Below are 8,691 nucleotides of genomic sequence, written 5' to 3' on the forward strand. Positions count from 1 at the left end.
ATATGATGACATATATATGGATATATATATAGTTAACATGATACTATGATAAGTAAACATATCATTAAGTATATTAACAATGAACTACATATGTAAAAACAAGACTACTAACTTAATGATTTTTAAACGAGACATATATGTAACGATTATCGTTGTAAAGACATTTAATGTATATATATCATATTAAGAGATATTCATACATGATAATATCATGATAATATAATAATTTAAAATCTTATTTGATATTATAAACATTGGGTTAACAACATTTAACAAGATCGTTAACCTAAAGGTTTCAAAACAACACTTACATGTAACGACTAACGATGACTTAACGACTCAGTTAAAATGTATATACATGTAGTGTTTTAATATGTATTTATACACTTTTGAAAGACTTAAATACACTTATCAAAATACTTCTACTTAACAAAAATGCTTACAATTACATCCTCGTTCAGTTTCATCAACAATTCTACTCGTATGCACCCGTATTCGTACTCGTACAATACACAGCTTTTAGATGTATGTACTATTGGTATATACACTCCAATGATCAGCTCTTAGCAGCCCATGTGAGTCACCTAACACATGTGGGAACCATCATTTGGCAACTAGCATGAAATATCTCATAAAATTACAAAAATATGAGTAATCATTCATGACTTATTTACATGAAAACAAAATTACATATCCTTTATATCTAATCCATACACCAACGACCAAAAACACCTACAAACAATTTCATTCTTCAATTTTCTTCATCTAATTGATCTCTCTCAAGTTCTATCTTCAAGTTCTAAGTGTTCTTCATATATTCTACAAGTTCTAGTTACATAAAATCAAGTATACTTTCAAGTTTGCTAGCTCACTTCCAATCTTGTAAGGTGATCATCCAACCTCAAGAAATCTTTGTTTCTTATAGTAGGTTATCATTCTAATACAAGGTAATAATCATATTCAAACTTTGGTTCAATTTCTATAACTATAACAATCTTATTTCAAGTGATGATCTTACTTGAACTTGTTTTCGTGTCATGATTCTGCTTCAAGAACTTCGAGCCATCCAAGGATCCGTTGAAGCTAGATCCATTTTTCTATTTTTCCAGTAGGTTTATCCAAGGAACTTAAGGTAGTAATGATGTTCATAACATCATTCGATTCATACATATAAAACTATCTTATTCGAAGGTTTAAACTTGTAATCACTAGAACATAGTTTAGTTAATTCTAAACTTGTTCGCAAACAAAAGTTAATCCTTCTAACTTGACTTTTAAAATCAACTAAACACATGTTCTATATCTATATGATATGCTAACTTAATGATTTAAAACCTGGAAACACGAAAAACACCGTAAAACCGGATTTACGCCGTCGTAGTAACACCGCGGGCTGTTTTGGGTTAGTTAATTAAAAACTATGATAAACTTTGATTTAAAAGTTGTTATTCTGAGAAAATGATTTTTATTATGAACATGAAACTATATCCAAAAATTATGGTTAAACTCAAAGTGGAAGTATGTTTTCTAAAATGGTCATCTAGACGTCGTTCTTTCGACTGAAATGACTACCTTTACAAAAATGACTTGTAACTTATTTTTCCGACTATAAACCTATACTTTTCTGTTTAGATTCATAAAATAGAGTTCAATATGAAACCATAGCAATTTGATTCACTCAAAACGGATTTAAAATGAAGAAGTTATGGGTAAAACAAGATTGGATAATTTTTCTCATTTTAGCTACGTGAAAATTGGTAACAAATCTATTCCAACCATAACTTAATCAACTTGTATTGTATATTATGTAATCTTGAGATACCATAGACACGTATACAATGTTTCGACCTATCATGTCGACACATCTATATATATTTCAGAACAACCATAGACACTCTATATGTGAATGTTGGAGTTAGCTATACAGGGTTGAGGTTGATTCCAAAATATATATAGTTTGAGTTGTGATCAATACTGAGATACGTATACACTGGGTCGTGGATTGATTCAAGATAATATTTATCGATTTATTTCTGTACATCTAACTGTGGACAACTAGTTGTAGGTTACTAACGAGGACAGCTGACTTAATAAACTTAAAACATCAAAATATATTAAAAGTGTTGTAAATATATTTTGAACATACTTTGATATATATATGTATATATTGTTATAGGTTCGTGAATCAACCAGTGGCCAAGTCTTACTTCCCGACGAAGTAAAAATTTGTGAAAGTGAGTTATAGTCCCACTTTTAAAATCTAATATTTTTGGGATGAGAATACATGCAGGTTTTATAAATGATTTACAAAATAGACACAAGTACGTGAAACTACATTCTATGGTTGAATTATCGTAATCGAATATGCCCCTTTTTATTAAGTCTGGTAATCTAAGAATTAGGGAACAGACACCCTAATTGACGCGAATCCTAAAGATAGATCTATTGGGCCCAACAAGCCCCATCCAAAGTACCGGATGCTTTAGTACTTCGAAATTTATATCATATCCGAAGGGTGTCCCGGAATGATGGGGATATTCTTATATATGCATCTTGTTAATGTCGGTTACCAGGTGTTCACCATATGAATGATTTTTATCTCTATGTATGGGATGTGTATTGAAATATGAAATCTTGTGGTCTATTGTTACGATTTGATATATATAGGTTAAACCTATAACTCACCAACATTTTTGTTGACGTTTAAAGCATGTTTATTCTCAGGTGAATATTAAGAGCTTCCGCTGTTGCATACTAAAATAAGGACAAGATTTGGCGTCCATGTTTGTATGATATTGTGTAAAAACTGCATTCAAGAAACTGATTTCGATGTAACATATTTGTATTGTAAACCATTATGTAATGGTCGTGTGTAAACATGATATTTTAGATTATCATTATTTGATAATCTACGTAAAGCTTTTTAAACCTTTATTTATGAAATAAAGGTTATGGTTTGTTTTAAAAATGAATGCAGTCTTTGAAAAACGTCTCATATAGAGGTCAAAACCTCGCAACGAAATCAATTAATATGGAACGTTTTTAATCAATAAGAACGGGACATTTCAGTTGGTATCTGAGCGTTGGTCTTAGAGAACCAGAATTTTGCATTAGTGTGTCTTATCGAGTTTGTTAGGATGCATTAGTGAGTCTGGACTTCGACCGTGTTTAGTTGAAAAATGATTGCTTACCAAATTTTGTTGGAAACTATATATTTTTAACATGTGAATATTATGTGATATATTAATCTCTTAACGCGTTTGATATTATGTGATAGATGTCTACCTCTAGAACAAGTCCCATTGACTCACCTAATAATAATGAAGAGTCAAATGTTAATTGGAATGATTCGTGGACTGATTCACAAGTTCCCGAAGAGGAACCGGAAGAAGAGTCGGAACCGGAAGAAGAATCGGAACCGGAAGAAGAATCGGAACCGGATGAAGAAATAGAACCGGTGGGGGAAATAATAAAACGGTTAAGTAAAAGAAAATCCTCAACCAACCGACCAAGGTTAATTATGGTCAATGGTGTTTCCGCCAAGGAAGCAAAATATTGGGAGGATTACCAATTCTCCGATGAATCGGATTCTGACGAGAATTCCGATGATGTTATAGAAATTACCCCAACTGAATTTAAAAAGGCAAAAGAAAATAATAAGGGAAAGGGCATAAAAATAGAGAAATCTAATTCCAACCCCGATGAACTTTATATGTATCATCAACCCCCGAAGTCCTTAAGTTGTAACAATGACCCGGGAACCTCTAAACCACCAGGTTTTTCTAAACCAATGTGGAAAATTACGGCTCGTATTAGGGGAACATCATATATCCCTAGAAACTTGGCAAAACGAACCAAAACCGAAGAAGAAGAAACGAGCGAGTCGGAATAAGATAGTTGTATTCGTGTGGTGTAATATATGTAATATAGTGTGCTTATGCTTTATGATATATTTAAAAATTGCTTGTATTAATAAGTATTTTTTTTATGAATCTAACTCTTGTCTATTTTACAGTTTAAAAACACAAAATGGATAGACAACCTAATATTTTAAGAGACCTACCCGGAGACATGATTGATGAAATCTTGTCTAGAGTCGGTCAGAATTCCTCGGCACAACTATTTAAGGCGAGATCAGTTTGTAAGACATTCGAAGAACGTTCCAAGAATGTCTTGGTTTATAAGAGACTTTCGTTTGAAAGATGGGGGATATCACATTGGGAAACCCATAAGTTACGATGTGTTTACTTTGACGCATATATTGCGGGGAACCCAAATGCTATTTTACGCAACGGGTTAAGAAATTATTTTGACTCAATATATCCGAATATTGGACTTCGTGATTTAGAAAAAGCGGCTAACATGCAACATAAAGAAGCATGTTATGCTTACGGATTAGTAATGTTCGCTTCTCACCAAAGTGAGAACAAGAACATCGGGCTACAACTATTAAACAAAACGTTTCCACAAGTGACGGAGTCGGTAATTGGGGTAAGAAATGAGGTTTTTAGATTGTTACGGGACTATTGGACATTACGTAACCCTCGTCCCTTTGACGACGTTACAACACGCTGTCTTATCAACGGCCATAACAGTTATGTTCCACAATACCAAGGATGGGAAGTAGTCCTAGTAAAACCAGAATGCATGACTTGTTTCTGGACGTATGAATTACGTGTCTTTATTGCCTTTGCTGAACGACTTGTGTACTAGCTAGAATTATCTTCACAACTATCTTGTATCAAAGTTATTGTGTGCTATATTTCATGCTTTATGTAAAATAAGCGGTATTGTAAGTTTGTAAAATATTGTGTAAAAGTTTGAACGCGAAATATTATTATAATCAGTTTTTCATATAGAATTGTAGTAGTTGAATTGTATATTAGCTACTAAGTATGAACTTAACGGGTAGGTACTACCCGAATTTAAACTTATAAAATGCTAATATGAAGAAAAAGCTTTTATAAATGAGTTCATATTATGCTACAAAATACTATTAACTACTCTTAATATTCTGTATGATTAACTTGTTCCATTTAACTATTTTGAAGGAAATGGCACCGACTACTCGACACACCGTGAATATGAATGAAGAGGAATTCCGTACTTTTCTAGCTTCAAACATAGCTGCAGTACAGGCTGCACTACATACCAACAATAACCTTGGATCTGGCAGTACAGGAAATCGTGTAGGATGCACCTACAAAGAATTCACTGCCTGCAAACCTTTGGAATTTGATGGAACCGAAGGACCGATCGGATTGAAACGGTGGACCGAGAAGGTCGAATCGGTGTTTGCCATAAGTAAGTGTACTGAAGAGGACAAAGTGAAGTACGCTACGCATACCTTCACAGGTTCTGCGTTAACATGGTGGAATACCTATCTAGAGCAAGTGGGACAAGATGATGCTTACGCACTACCGTGGTCAGCATTCAAGCACTTGATGAACGAGAAGTACCGTCCCAGAACCGAGGTCAATAAGCTCAAGACAGAACTTAGAGGGTTACGAACCCAAGGATTTGATATTACCATGTACGAAAGACGATTCACAGAATTGTGCCTATTGTGTCCGGGAGCATTCGAAGATGAGGAAGAGAAGATCGACGCGTTTGTGAAAGGATTACCGGAAAGAATCCAAGAAGATATAAGTTCACACGAGCCCGCATCCATACAACAGGCATGTAGAATGGCTCACAAACTAGTGAACCAGATTGAAGAAAGAATTAAAGAACAGACTGCTGAAGAGGCCAATGTGAAGCAAGTCAAAAGAAAGTGGGAGGAAAATGGTGATAAGAATCACCAATACAACAATAACAGCAATTACAGCAATAATCGCAACAATTATCCCAACAATCGCAACATCAATCGCAACTACAACAAACGGCCCAACAACAACAACAACAACAGCAACAGCAACTACAACAATCATCCCAATAACAATAATAACCGCAACAACAACAACAATCAGAAGCAGCTATGCCAAAGGTGTGAAAAGTATCAGTCGGGGTTCTGCACCAAATTTTGCAACAAGTGTAAAAGAAATGGTCATAGCGCGGCGAAGTGTGAGGTCTACGGACCAGGGGTTAATAGAACGAAAGGAACAAATGGTGTCGGAACGAGTAATGGCGGAGCAAGTAGTGTCGGAGCAAGTTATGCCAATGTAGTTTGTTATAAATGTGGAAAACCGGGCCACATTATTAGAAATTGCCCGAACCAGGAGAACACGAATGGACAAGGCCGCGGAAGAGTTTTCAATATTAATGCGGCAGAGGCACAAGAAGACCCGGAGCTTGTTACGGGTACGTTTCTTATTGACAATAAATCTGCTTACGTTTTATTTGATTCGGGTGCGGATAGAAGCTATATGAGTAGAGATTTTTGTGCTAAATTAAGTTGTCCATTGACGCCTTTGGATAGTAAATTTTTACTCGAATTAGCAAATGGTAAATTAATTTCAGCAGATAATATATGTCGGAATCGAGAAATTAAACTGGTTAGCGAAACATTTAAGATTGATTTGATACCAGTAGAGTTAGGGAGTTTTGATGTGATAATCGGTATGGACTGGTTGAAAGAAGTGAAAGCAGAGATTGTTTGTTACAAAAATGCAATTCGCATTATACGAGAAAAAGGAAAACCCTTAATGGTGTACGGAGAAAAGGGCAACACGAAGCTACATCTTATTAGTAATTTGAAGGCACAAAAACTAATAAGAAAAGGTTGCTATGCTGTTCTAGCACACGTCGAGAAAGTACAAACTGAAGAAAAGAGCATCAATGATGTTCCCATTGCAAAAGAATTTCCCGATGTATTTCCGAAAGAATTATCGGGATTACCCCCACATCGATCCGTTGAATTTCAAATAGATCTTGTACCAGGAGCTGCACCAATAGCACGTGCTCCTTACAGACTTGCACCCAGCGAGATGAAAGAACTGCAAAGCCAATTACAAGAACTTTTAGAGCATGGTTTCATTCGACCAAGCACATCACCGTGGGGAGCTCCTGTTTTGTTTGTCAAGAAGAAAGATGGTACATTCAGGTTGTGTATCGACTACCGAGAGTTGAACAAACTTACCATCAAGAATCGCTACCCACTACCGAGAATCGACGACTTATTTGATCAACTACAAGGCTCGTCTGTTTATTCAAAGATTGACTTACGTTCCGGGTATCATCAAATGCGGGTGAAAGAAGATGATATTCCAAAGACTGCTTTTAGAACACGTTACGGTCATTACGAGTTTATGGTCATGCCGTTTGGTTTAACTAATGCACTAGCTGTGTTCATGGACCTTATGAACCGAGTGTGTGGACCATACCTTGACAAGTTTGTCATTGTTTTCATTGATGACATACTTATTTACTCAAAGAATGACCAAGAACACGGTGAACATTTGAGAAAGGTGTTAGAAGTATTGAGGAAGGAAGAATTGTACGCTAAGTTTTCAAAGTGTGCATTTTGGTTGGAAGAAGTTCATTTCCTCGGTCACATAGTGAACAAAGAAGGTATTAAGGTGGATCCGGCAAAGATAGAAACTGTTGAAAAGTGGGAAACCCCGAAAACTCCGAAACACATACGCCAGTTTTTAGGACTAGCTGGTTACTACAGAAGGTTCATCCAAGACTTTTCCAGAATAGCAAAACCCTTGACTGCATTAACGCATAAAAGGAAGAAATTTGAATGGAATGATGAACAAGAGAAAGCGTTTCAGTTATTGAAGAAAAAGCTAACTACGGCACCTATATTGTCATTGCCTGAAGGGAATGATGATTTTGTGATTTATTGTGATGCATCAAAGCAAGGTCTCGGTTGTGTATTAATGCAACGAACGAAGGTGATTGCTTATGCGTCTAGACAATTGAAGATTCACGAACAAAATTATACGACGCATGATTTGGAATTAGGCGCGGTTGTTTTTGCACTAAAGACTTGGAGGCACTACTTATATGGGGTCAAAAGTATTATATATACCGACCACAAAAGTCTTCAACACATATTTAATCAGAAACAACTGAATATGAGGCAGCGTAGGTGGATTGAATTATTGAATGATTACGACTTTGAGATTCGTTACCACCCAGGGAAGGCAAATGTGGTAGCCGATGCCTTGAGCAGGAAGGACAGAGAACCCATTCGAGTAAAATCTATGAATATAATGATTCATAATAACATTACTACTCAAATAAAGGAGGCACAACAAGGAGTTTTAAAAGAGGGAAATTTAAAGGATGAAATACCCAAAGGATCGGAGAAGCATCTTAATATTCGGGAAGACGGAACCCGGTATAGGGCTGAAAGGATTTGGGTACCAAAATTTGGAGATATGAGAGAAATGGTACTTAGAGAAGCTCATAAAACCAGATACTCAATACATCCTGGAACGGGAAAGATGTACAAGGATCTCAAGAAACATTTTTGGTGGCCGGGTATGAAAGCCGATGTTGCTAAATACGTAGGAGAATGTTTGACGTGTTCTAAGGTCAAAGCTGAGCATCAGAAACCATCAAGTCTACTTCAACAACCCGAAATACCAGAATGGAAATGGGAAAACATTACCATGGATTTCATCACTAAATTGCCAAGGACTGTAAGTGGTTTTGATACTATTTGGGTAATAGTTGATCGTCTCACCAAATCAGCACACTTCCTGCCAATAAGATAAGATGACAAGATGGAGAAGTTAGCAC

Source organism: Rutidosis leptorrhynchoides, chromosome 9 (genome assembly GCF_046630445.1).
Source record: "Rutidosis leptorrhynchoides isolate AG116_Rl617_1_P2 chromosome 9, CSIRO_AGI_Rlap_v1, whole genome shotgun sequence".
NCBI lineage: Eukaryota > Viridiplantae > Streptophyta > Magnoliopsida > Asterales > Asteraceae > Rutidosis > Rutidosis leptorrhynchoides.